This window comes from Clinocottus analis, unplaced genomic scaffold, assembly GCF_023055335.1.
Source record: "Clinocottus analis isolate CAN_PGR_092001 unplaced genomic scaffold, fCliAna1.0.p SCAF_7, whole genome shotgun sequence".
Classification (NCBI taxonomy): domain Eukaryota; kingdom Metazoa; phylum Chordata; class Actinopteri; order Perciformes; family Cottidae; genus Clinocottus; species Clinocottus analis.
In genome coordinates, this window is record NW_027176229.1 from 966,942 (window position 1) to 979,205 (window position 12,264).

At 40.2% G+C, this 12,264-nt stretch overlaps 1 protein-coding gene across 1 annotated transcript in view; it reads right to left on the reverse strand.

The window, feature by feature from the left end:
* LOC137805059 (protein unc-13 homolog B-like) overlaps nt 1-10,478 on the reverse strand; it is a 77,513-nt gene extending 67,035 nt beyond the window's left edge. The window contains exon 1 of the mRNA XM_068604727.1: nt 9,921-10,478. The gene's annotated coding sequence lies outside the window, so the exon portion shown is untranslated. The remainder of the gene's footprint in view (nt 1-9,920) is intronic.
* Between the last annotated feature and the right edge of the window lie 1,786 nt (nt 10,479-12,264).

Here is a 12,264-nt window from a genome sequence, read left to right on the forward strand (position 1 = left end):
ACACACTAGTATCTGCCAAAGATAAAACCAAGTTGTTATTTCCCAGATACATGTATAAAAGAAAATCTAATTGGCGCACTTCCAAGACTTGTATTGGCATGAAACTCTTGTGGTTGTAACATCAGTAGAAGATGAAACAACTGTGTTGCATAGGTACAAGCCTGCACACATTCTAAATTCCCGCAGCTTATAATTGACACGACCCCCTAAATCTTAAAGATAAAGATAAAACACGCAATTTATCAGTTCAAATCTGTCCACTTTCCAAATTCTAGGTTAATCTTGGCGCAATTTGGCAGCTGTATATCATTTACAAGTGCAATGACAAAGCATTCAGAATGTGCTCTCACTATATTCTTATGACTTTTCTAGTTATTCTGCATAGCAACAGCGCTAGAGGCTCATGGGTACTGCAGTAATTAAACTGAAAACCAAACTACCTGACAACAATGGGAGCCTGACCTGCTTATGGCCATTCTGGGGTCTGATGAGATCGACAATAATAATCCTCTAACAGTGGTATAACAGTGGTAGAAGTGGTACTTATATATGCTTTTATAATTGGTTTTCTACTTGTTGTTCTTTCTTATTTTGCTCTCTTGTTTTGTGCTCTTGTTTCCTGACATGAGTCTTGCTTTTTAATTACCTTGCCCAATAATGTGGGTAAAAATTGCCAAATTATTTGAATTGCACATTCTTGCCTCCATACATTTTTTTTTTAACCCTTGTATGGTGTTCTGGTCTGTGGGACTTGTTTTCATTTTTCATCAAAACAAAAATAATATAATTCATTATTTTTTCAAACTCAGACTTTTTGGCCTTGGCTCATTTTCTGTGAAGAATATATATCAGACAAAATGTTCATCGACCGCACACCATAACCCCCCTACATATTTATATTACATACAGGATGTTCGGGTCCACTGAACCCAGGCTCATAAAAGTGTGGAAATTGTGTACCTGAATTAAATTATTATAACTGTTTGTATTGCTTTTAATTGGGATGAATGACACATCTGTTGAGTATTTTAACATCAAATGATTTGATTGTGTTGAATTAAAAAAAAAATACAGCGGGTCCAACAGACCCACAACACCTGCTGACTAAGAAAAAAAATGAACACCATACAAGATTCCTTTTAGGTACCAATGTAAGCGGCATTCAACAATAAGCTCTAGTAAAGTATTCTTATAAAAAAAAATGAAGTGGGTTTATTGATGTATTTTTCACCTTAAACTTTGGGCAGGTGCAAGGGTTTACACTCACAGACCTCGATAAATATGATAATTGTTCGGCTTCACAATCATGCTTGAATGCTCTTGAAAACATACAATTTGCAAGACATGAGAAGAGATACTGTCGCTCCTTTATATCCGTTTCTTCCTCTCTCTGTGACTCCTGCTCCTCCTCCTCCTCCTTTATATTATTCATATTATTTATGTCTTCTTTCTGGCAACGCTCCCTGGCTTTCTTTCCCAGTCATTTCACATTGGACGCGACCCAAAGGAGAAACTCGTACCCGAGCCATTAGGGGAGATTTTCTGAGTGTCCGCTTCAGTGCCAGCAAATGACAAGGATTACTTTGCAGATTTACCTCTCCCTCTCTGGTGAATAACGCTGCAGCATGCACTCATGTCACAGTGGAATAAGTTAAAGTCATCTAGTTTCTACAATTTAGAAATTTTGTCTCTGTGTGGTGATTCACAATAAAACAATGTTATTATACTTTCCAGGAAGATCTCAGATGGTCTGCTTGATTCACTGTTTTGTTTCTTGCACGTGTCCGTACATGTTGTGTACAAGGTGTCACTACATCCAATCAGACATGAATGCGGGGTGAAACAGCCCTTTCCGCCTCAGCTCATGGCACCAACAGAATAAACTTGCTTGGCTTTGGGCCAATTTCCCATTTTGAGGATTGAGCAGCGTCGACAAACAACTACCGTTTAATTTAATTGGCCGAGAAAAGTTTATGTTTGGTCTAGTTCTTTATCCAATTACAAGCAGACTGGGGCTGATGAACCTCAGTCACATGGATCTAAGTAGGTTATTGGGTTTATTGGACAAAGATGTAGTATCCAGTCATTATGTAGGGGTTACAGGTTTTGGATAGGAGATGGCATGAAACCAAATGTGACACTAATTTGATGATCTGAGTATCTGAATGTAAGAACACAGCTGAATATTAGTATTAGTTTGTCTGCCACACTTAAGTGACTAAATGGACCGTTGGTCAGTGCCAAACAAAGCACAGTATTTTATGATCTGCCAACGGTATGGTTAATATCTGGTTGAGTTTAGCCAACAATAATACGTGGTTAAGATTAGACAAAGATGGTCTTTGTAGTCAAAGAACCGACAGTTGACTATCTGGATACAGGATGTGAACAAAGCTGAAATCACACAATTTATAAACCAACCATCCTTCCACAAACCTCTTCTGGAAAGCCCTTTATTTTTCTTCCAGAACACAGTACATATGTGAATGTGCACTGCATCAACCAATTACATTATGACGGAAAACCTTATTACTCCTTTCAACCTTGACAAAGGCAACGCAGACCAGATGCACTCATTCAGATCTTACCTTTCACAATAAAAGTCCTATACATATAATATTCCTCGGCAAGTATTTTTTTGTGCTGTTAATTTGGCAAGTCTTTAGTGTGTAAAGGACTTATGACTTTCAGTAGTACACCAACGTCATGCTTCTTAACAATGAGTAAGAAAATAAGAAAAACACCTTGTTTTTAGGTACATTTCTACTTTTGAATAACTGTGTTTCTGGTTTTGTTATTCCTGGCTTCCTCAGCACAGATACCAGCTACATCCCTTTAACCACAAAACCACATGGAACAGCAAACATTGTCTTCATACTTGGTATTATTCTGTGTATCTAACCTGCTGACAAACCACATCTCAATGCAGTTAAAACAAACAAACTAAACAGAAACACATTTTTTTATAAACCTCCTGAAACTCTTCTCAAAAGATGTTTGACCGAATCTCTGCACACATGCACAAGATTCAACAATGCACTACACGTAACACGTTTCAAGACATATAATCACATGGCACACAAAACAAAAACCCAATTACGATACAGTATTTCCCCACAAAGACTCCGACCTTGAATTGACCTTGGGAAACCCCATACGTGTAATACAAGTTGCATTGTGTTCAGAGTGACGTAATCCTTTCTTCCGTATCCTTCCTCACCAGGATACGTATTGATCATACATTGAGCGTGTCAGTGTCTAGTGAACTGTTGCTTTTGTTTATCTCACCTGCACTGACATGTTACAGTCAACTTACCAGACAAGTGTTATCGTGAATGTATATTCTAAATAATAGGCCCTGCAATTGTTCTGCCAGGAACCTGACTGAGCTCATCAGTCTCTTCAAAGCCTACTGAGTAAATTACTTTCGTCTTGACCGGTCCTGTAAAAGCTCCCCAGAACGTCTCCTTACCAAAGGCTGTGTAAACATATTGATCAGCAGCTTAAATGCTCTCCTGTAACCAGACGAGCCCTTCTGCCAATATCCCATTCAGACTATCAATCAAAGCGCAGCATTGGGAGCCAACGTAAAGTAGAATACCTTCAATCCAGTTAATAACCAACCTCCACTTAACAGTGAGCTGTATTGCTCTGGTGTCTCAACTTCTCTATGACATAAAAATGTAATGCTTCAGGATGGATGCAGAGGGGCGCTTACTTAAAATGGAGACCACGTAAAACAAATAAAGACTGTTCCATAAGAAAAGCTCCTCATGTTCATAAACATTATGAGCCCTACATCCAACAATATTACAGCCACAATCTTCTTATTAAAAAAAAACACATTTCTTTTCACACAATCAACTATAAAAACAGAGGATTTAAAGAGGATTGTATCTTTCTGAAGCATTTAAGGCATTTAAGTAAATCCACTAAATAAATAAATAGATCAACTTATTACAAATTATGCATAAACTACTGAGCGTAGGCATGCGAAGGCAGCCGAGAATGGATCGAGTTCTTCACAAACCCTAAAAAATCATTGTCAAGTGAAACGTTACAGAGGAAGTAACTCAAACATGCTCGCATTGTGAGGAGACGCCATTCCCCCTGTGTTTGTGTATGGAATATGATTAAATATTTTGTATGAAAATGTTAATTGTCAATATGTGTTTACAACAGTTGCATTGTATTCAGAGGAGTTACATTAAGATAGTTACATTAATCAACAATTACAAATGTCTTTATAGCTGCCTAAAACTACATTGTAGTAAGAATTACATTTATATGCAGTGTTCTTTCATTTTTAGTAAAATAGACTGTTTGCTGGAGGAGACATGAATACTTTTATTTAATATCTAAAAAAAACACTAAAGATAGATGAATAACAAAAAAAACTTTTATTGTTGATATCAGAAACAGCTAAAAAAACGTCCTCCTATCTGTTTGAGAAATTTGAACGTGAATTTAAACGCTTGAATAAAGAATATTAATGAAAACAGGAAAGTACATAACTCCAGCTGAATGTGTGACTTTTGTGTCTCCACATAAGAAGTGAATGATCATAAGCGTCTCGAAAGAGTGAACGTGCGTAATGAGCGTGCTATTTTGTTTAGGACAAAGAGTGCCTGACAGAAAATAAATACCACTATTAAGAGGATGCTTTAATCCTGAATAAAAGAATGACAGCTGGAAGAATAGCGACAAGCCGTCTGAGACAGAGAGACAGTTGGAAAGAGACAGAGCCGGGAAGAAAAGAGTGATAACAGCTGTTGGAAAGAGCGACAAAATAGATAGCAACGACAGGGGTAATTAAGTGGAAAGAGTAATAGAGCAAAATAAGACAATGTGTTTTTGCAAGTGGATTTGGCTTAGTGGATTAACTGGATCCCCAAACAGAATAATAAAATTAAAATAAAAAGAGTGAAGTCAAAAACCTAGTGCAGTCGAAGGACTAGGACATGTAATGTGCAGTGCATCCATAATTTATACAAAGAAGAAATCAGATGACTACAAAAGCAACGGAAAAAAACGTCAAGTGGTCGGTTCATGATTTGATGTCAAATTGATTCTTTTTTACGTAGCCGACACACATCTGCTGGAGAGCCTTGAAGAGGAATCTTGGTTTTCTGCAGCTGTTTATATGAGAATGAGGATCTTTCAGATCCATTTGAGGAGTGCTTCAATGGTTTGCAGGTTTGTTTGTCATGCAGTGTGGTTGGTCTTGGTTTTGACCCCCTCAACGTATTGGTCCAGTCTCGGTCTCAGTACACTTTGGTCTTGGTCATGATGTTCTTGACTAAAGTATTTTTAAAGGCATTTTAACAAGCAACCAACTCTGTTGCTCTTCTGAAGCAGGTTGTACAAAGGGGATCGCAGTGTTTTTTATTCGTTATCGCACTCAAAAACAGGCAAAACGCACCATTACTCCCACTGAGTGGGATCCAGTAAGAACACACATGTGCACTTGTACACACCCACCCAAAGGACTGAGTCACAGCAGAGTGGGACACTGGCCCTGCTGTTGCATTCATTAGCCGAAATCTCCTGCGCACTCTTAATTGATTTATCATCACCACTCCACCTCCGTCCAATCCCATCATTAATTTTTCAAACAACGCACATTGAAGCCACACACACACACACACACACACACACACACAGACACACATTCAGTATATCATGTGCGGACCCTCCTTTCCATTATATCTCACATGCTCACACACAGACACGGGCCGCCACCGCGCAGGTGGCGAGGAAGGAAATTCAGTTTGCAACCTAAACAGATTGCTACACGAGGTAAAGTGATTGCACTCCAAGGCTCTGATGGGCTCTAAAGTAAAGCCGTAAAAGCATTAAGGAGGAACGCCCTGGTGGGGCGTGTCACCGTTACACAGCAGCTGACAGAGAGGGCGAGAGGGTTGTTGGGAAGTGTAATCACTTTCCTGAGCAAATCGAATAAGCCGGGCGTTCTCAAGCCTTTGTTTCCAGGAGCGAGTCTCTGTCTCTGCTCCGTGAGCCGACGCTGGCCGACTGCCACCGGTAACCCGACGGAGAATGACAAAATGCCTCCTGAGGCTAATTGATTTAGCTTTTCTCTCAGGCATTTTAAGAGATGCCAAACAATTGTTGTCCACCGCCAATTCCAGAGAGAACCTCTTTTTCCAAAACAGAAAGCTTCTCCCTAGTAGCAGATGAATCGATGGTTTGAGCCGCACGGAGCTTCAACTGCCGCTAAGTCAATGTATGAAACCCCAGTTTGACACACCTTTAAAGTCACAGATTTGGGGAGGCTGCATCTAACAATCTACGCAACCTTTTTAGGAACTGACATTACGACGCTTAACATCGTGACTTTTTGAGAAGAGACTGTCCGATCGTGTGCAGCGTCATCCTCATTCGGACAATTTATCACATCCGGGCATCTCAGAGAAAGTGGACGAGGCAGTGGACGAAAGCCAGGAGAAGGCTGCGACAACAGGATGTTAGCCCTTCAAAACGTGGATATTTGTAATACTTACAATAAACCATTTAGCCACTTAATATAAACCTTAATTTCAACCCCACTAAAGCTGTCAGAAAAACCCATGTTTACTGTTTTTCTTTGAAGCAACATCTTCTTAAAAGCCCGTCTACTCTCAGCAGCAAAGCATTCGTCTTGCACTGCTTGTGCACATTGTGCATTAAGCTTCTTCCTTTGAATCAACTTGTGACTCAGGCTGCTAGAGGTAGAGCTAAGTTCAGCTTCAGTGCCTCGTCACCGGGAATAGATTATGCAGTCCCTACCTCATCATGATGTTTCTCACTTTCAGTCATCACCTGACTGCCACACCCACCAGTGCATCTGTTTCCAATGCCCTATTCAGCTCCCCTTCATGTACAGTACACCTCATTTCTCTGCCAGATTGCTGTCTTACCATCGAGCCCTCTGGCTCCCTGTTCGTGCCTACGTGTGGTGACTTCCTGCCGGCGTGCTTTGCCCTTCTTTTGCTTTGTTTGTTTGCTCTCACTGATCAGCAGCCTCACCTTCACTTTCCAAAATAAATCCAACTGAAGGCTGTCAAATGCAAGAATTCAAGTGTTGTCATTGAAAAAAAATAGGAAAATAGGCTGACTATAAACCAAAATTCACCCTCCAGCAGCAGAAAAACACAAATGCAGCTTTATTTTTGGTGGAAAGACCTCATGCCAGTGTAAAACCGCCAATTTGGATATCACTCTGAGTATATCGCGAGTTTAAACCATATTCTACTAACTAAAAATCATACTCTATTATCTGAATTCTCAGTTAAACCTTCAAATCAAGCCCTTAAAATCAGAGCCTTGAAGAATTCTACAAAGCTGGCTTAACTCCTAAGTTTCCCACAAGTTTAGAGGTGCATGAACTACCCAGCCAGGCGTATACTGTGATGCTGAATTAAATGAGCGTCATCTCATTTGCACATATAAATGTCAGTGTGTCCACTCGGCAGAGGAAAGCCAGCCACTCCCCCGCAACCCTCGACCTGCAGTGCAGAGTCATGCTGCTTGATTGACAGGATCCAAATCGTTGTGGTCTTTCAGCACGTCGGCGTCACCTCATGCTCGTCCACAAACAATTAGTGAGGTTGGCGTTGGCGTGCGAGCTGTAGATAATGTTTATCATCCGTCAGTCAGAAGAGCAAATGTAAATCGGTTAAGACACAGAGGAATTTTGAAGCGTGAACGTTTATTTGGAGACAATTCTGATCTCTAACCCGACAATTTAATGTTTAAAATAATAAATCCTGGCGGTTTCATATTCGGCTGTTTAGCTTCCATCACTGATTGATAACAGCACAATAATGATTCACCATATGTCCACATTCTGAAACTGTATCATACTTCTTTCCCAAGAAAAAAAAACACCTGGCACACAATAAATACTGTAACAATATGGTTTGAACCGATAAGAGGAAGAGAAACTCAAATATTATCAGCATACAATGTAAAGAAAAAGACTTTACAGGTCAACACTGTGTGATGGACTAGAGCACCCTGGGATATGCTGTGCAGAAACAGCACAGCAGGAAGCCCTCGTCAGCAGCAAAAGACAATGTGTTAAAAAAAAAGATTCATGCTCAGTTAAATTAAAAGGTTTACAAAATCCCTTTACTCATAACACATTTTAATTGCTAAAAACATCATGCAAATGTTGGCAAAAGCTGAAATGTTAATGGTGGTGGCCATGAATCTGTCTTTATAACCATTTTAAAGCACTATAGATACAAGTGGATTTCTTCAACAATCAACTGAATTACAAATTTTAGAAATAAAACTTAATAATTTCAAACATGCATCTGTTGATGTCACTTGATCTTGTTTTGGACCAAAACTACATGCTTGTTTAATAAAAAAAATTTGGTTTACAGATTTCCTTGATTAGTACAACTTGCCAGACACTCAGAGGTTTCGGGTGGACGTGTGTGTCTAACACACCCGCCTTGCATCAATATCGGGTACCAAAATTATCAGCGTCCTCCGCATGTCAAAATCACGGATAATCAACAGAATCAAGACAAGTAGATGAATACTCTTGGTCAACTGTATTCAATGGAGTCTAATTTAATCCTGTGACATTGATAAAACTGTGGCAACAAGACCAAAGAAGCTTCGGTCCTGCACGTTTATACCTCGTCGGTCTTTTCCGTGTCATTCCTGATCCTCTCCTCCTGCAGTAAACCTTCAAAGCTTCATCAATGCTTACTCGCTTCCCTTCTGCTCACATCTGGCAGAGCAGCGACACTCGACCCATTCAGTCTCAAGCTTGCTTATCCAACTATTGAAACTACTGCCTCAGTAGGCGACCAGCTATTCAATATATGTACGAGCTCTTAGCAAAGTGTCTTTTCAGAATCAACCTCTGTCTTCGTAGGACGTTTAGGTTTATAGGCGACAAAACCACTTAGTTAAGTAGAGGAAAAGACCCCGGTTGGTGTTGTATTGACTCACCAGCGACCCACGTGGCTAACAAATGACAGCGTTGACTTCCGTATATTCAAGGGACACAAGGATGAAAGTCCTGTATATGTATGACCCATCAACCCAGATACGGGGTATCTCGAAGAGTCAGAGAATGTGTGTGTATATATATATATATATATATATATATATATATATATATATATATATATATATATATATATATATATATATATAACATTGATGCTAATTAACCAATTATTACTGTTGGAGAGCTGCAGGAGCTGCAGGACCTCGACACCCTCACACGGGTGGGGATCACGAGTGCTGTACCCACACAGTGAGCTGTTCTGGAGAGGCTGCACGGAGCTGGAGGAGATGAGAGACTCATCCTGCTTGAATATTGTCTGCAAGCTCAATGCCAAGCCACATTGGCAGGTGATGGTGAAGGAGAGGCAGAGACACTGCATAGTTTGCACACAAAAAAAAAACCCAACTCCCACAGCACATTGAAAAAAACGATAGCTGGAGGAGAACGGGGAGAGGTAAAAAGTGCACAGTGATTTCGTTTCAGTCGCTTTGGTTTAAAAATAGACTTCCGAACATGACGGCGCACTGTGAGAAAGGAGAGGAAATTGGTTTTCTTTTTCTTTTTTCAGCACTTACTCTCAACACTTAAGATCACACACACACATCACATTCAGAGCTCACGGCATACAGATAAGAGGTTCATTGGGGGGCTTCTCACATCCCACAGGGCTAATAAGCGCTATAGAGCTCAACACATGAAGAAGAATCCCTGATTTATTACATGTGAGTGGTATCTTTATCAACTCCAACCCCCAGAGAGATTCCTCAAACGTCTTCATGTTTTACCGTTTACTTACATCAATATTTTCTGTCATTTCACTGATAGCTCTGCCATGCACTCTCTGATTTTCCTTAAGTGAAACCAGAAGAAAGAACAAAAAGAAACCTACCTCATGGAGAAAAGTGTTAGAACAAGAAACCCGCAGCCAAGTTTGACGGCACAATCCAGGTGTCGTTCAACGAAGCTACCACAATCCCCCAAAGAACACAGGATTGATTTCCCCTCTTTACGTCATTTTTAAAGACGAAAAAAAAAGAAGCTTTGAAGTAACGAGTTTGGTGAATCTAATTAACCCCTTGCTTGAAGTGGGATTCACTCTGAAGATATGAAGACATGGAAAAAAGGGAGAATATCTGCCAAGATCTCGGCTGTCTTTCTGGTGATGCTCGTGTAAATCAAAGCTGTGTGTATCACTTTCCTCTTTATTTCCTGTAGTCCTCACCGAGTCGCTTCCCAACCGTCTGTTTTCCTTCCGTTCTCAGCCGGTACACACCGCACACAGTCTCCGCCTCTCTCTCTCTCTCTGTCTCCATCACTCCATCCCTCTGTCTTCTTGCCTCTCTCTATTTCACATCCTCACATCTCCTGATTGATCTCTATTCCTTTCAGGCTTTTCCTTCTGCCCTCCACCTCCTCCCATCAGCTCCTCTGATCGCAGCTTGTTGCACAGCCGATAGACGCGCCATCTACTGTGCGCTCAATCTCTCCTCTCTCGCTGCCTCCCTCTCGCTCTCTCTCTCTCTCTCTCTCTCTCTCTCTCTCTCTCTCTCTCTCTCTCTCTCTTCCTCACCCACCTCTGCCACTCGCTTTCTCACACATTTTTACATTTCACACACTCCGACAGCCAAGAATATGCTACTCCGCTACAATACAGTAAGCGCATGCTTACACATTAGATATTTTAAGTTCTGTCACCATTTGCTTTGCAGGTTTTGCTGCTTAAATAATTGTATTTAATATATACAATGTCTCATTTTATCACGGTGATTGTTTGGTCCATCAAAACTATGAAGGGAGTGGAAAAAAACATAGAGATATTAAGAAATTGCTTGTTTTGTCCAACGAACAGTTAAAAAAAAGTGTGTGCGTGTGCATGTGCGTGTGTGTGTGTGCACACGTTTGTTACACCAAGCCAAACTTGAATGATTGAAAAAAATCTGTCAGTAATTAAATTTCAGTTTTCAAAATTGTGGAAATAAACTTAATACTCTGCTAGTAGACTGTTTGGTATTTCAAAGGAAGGTATATAGATGTGACTGTAGCAGGAATTATGTACAAAACATACTTTATGTTGGTCCAATCACACTTAAGGAATCCTTAAAATGCCTATGAGTGCTCATCTGTAACCAACAATATAATTTATGTTTCTACAAGCCATTTTATTGTCTTCCTGAGATGCAGGCACACAATGCTCTGGAGCAACTGGATGTGGATTTGACTTTTGGCTCATTAGAAAGCTGTTAGCACAAAGGAGGATCAGAGCTGAGACCGGTGGCTCTGCAGCCTTTTGCAACACAACAACAATAATTATATTTTAATTATTGTACTAGTAACCAATATGATGCTGCCGTTATGAGACATGGGGAAAGAATGATGAAAGACAATATTCCCTGCTGCCAACTGATTATCGTTAACATGTATTAATGTATATCACGAGCTGTTCCACTCATAGTAGACATTTAAAGGAAGGGTTGTCAAGGTAAAAGTGATTAAAATAAGAATTAATACTTTAGGGAAAATAGGGGCAAGATCTGATGCAATTAGCACCTGTTCCTAAGTGACCGAGCATGTGAACATGTTGAATCGCAACGTGCTCTTGAGGAGATTGCCACAGCAATATGATCTGTAAAACACTACAATGAAAACAACAATAATACTATACTCGTTTCCAGCATTGGCATAAATGATGATGAAGTTTTTTCCTAACTCATTATTAAAACAAAGCACTATGCGTCCGGATTCATCCCTGATTTTGTGTATACGTGTCTCACTATGTGTTGTTGTCGAGGCTGTTCGAGTGACGCTTGTGGTTCTTTCTGACAGAAGCTGCTAGCGTGCAAACAGTTAGTTGTCATACTGCAGGGAAAGCCAGTGTTTTCACACAAAAATAACTCCAGGAGGCTTTTCCACTCCTTCCTGAAGAAAAATCCGACACAGTGTTCTGCACAAACTGCGAGAGTACACGTTAGGTGGCATGTCGGGAGGACACACAAAACAATATGTAGCACCATCTCACTCTTCTTCCTGCAAAACATCAGGGAACTTGTACCCAAAAAGGTTTTTACTTTTTTTTAGGTTATTATAGTTTTTAAAGATCCCTGACTCAGGAAACCAGGTGACTGGGAGCATATTTGTATGCAGATCACTTCCTGTACATTCAGTTGGTCAGTAATCGTATTTCTTCCCCACTGCCACTTAATTTTTGAAACAATATTGGCATAATTTAAGTGATT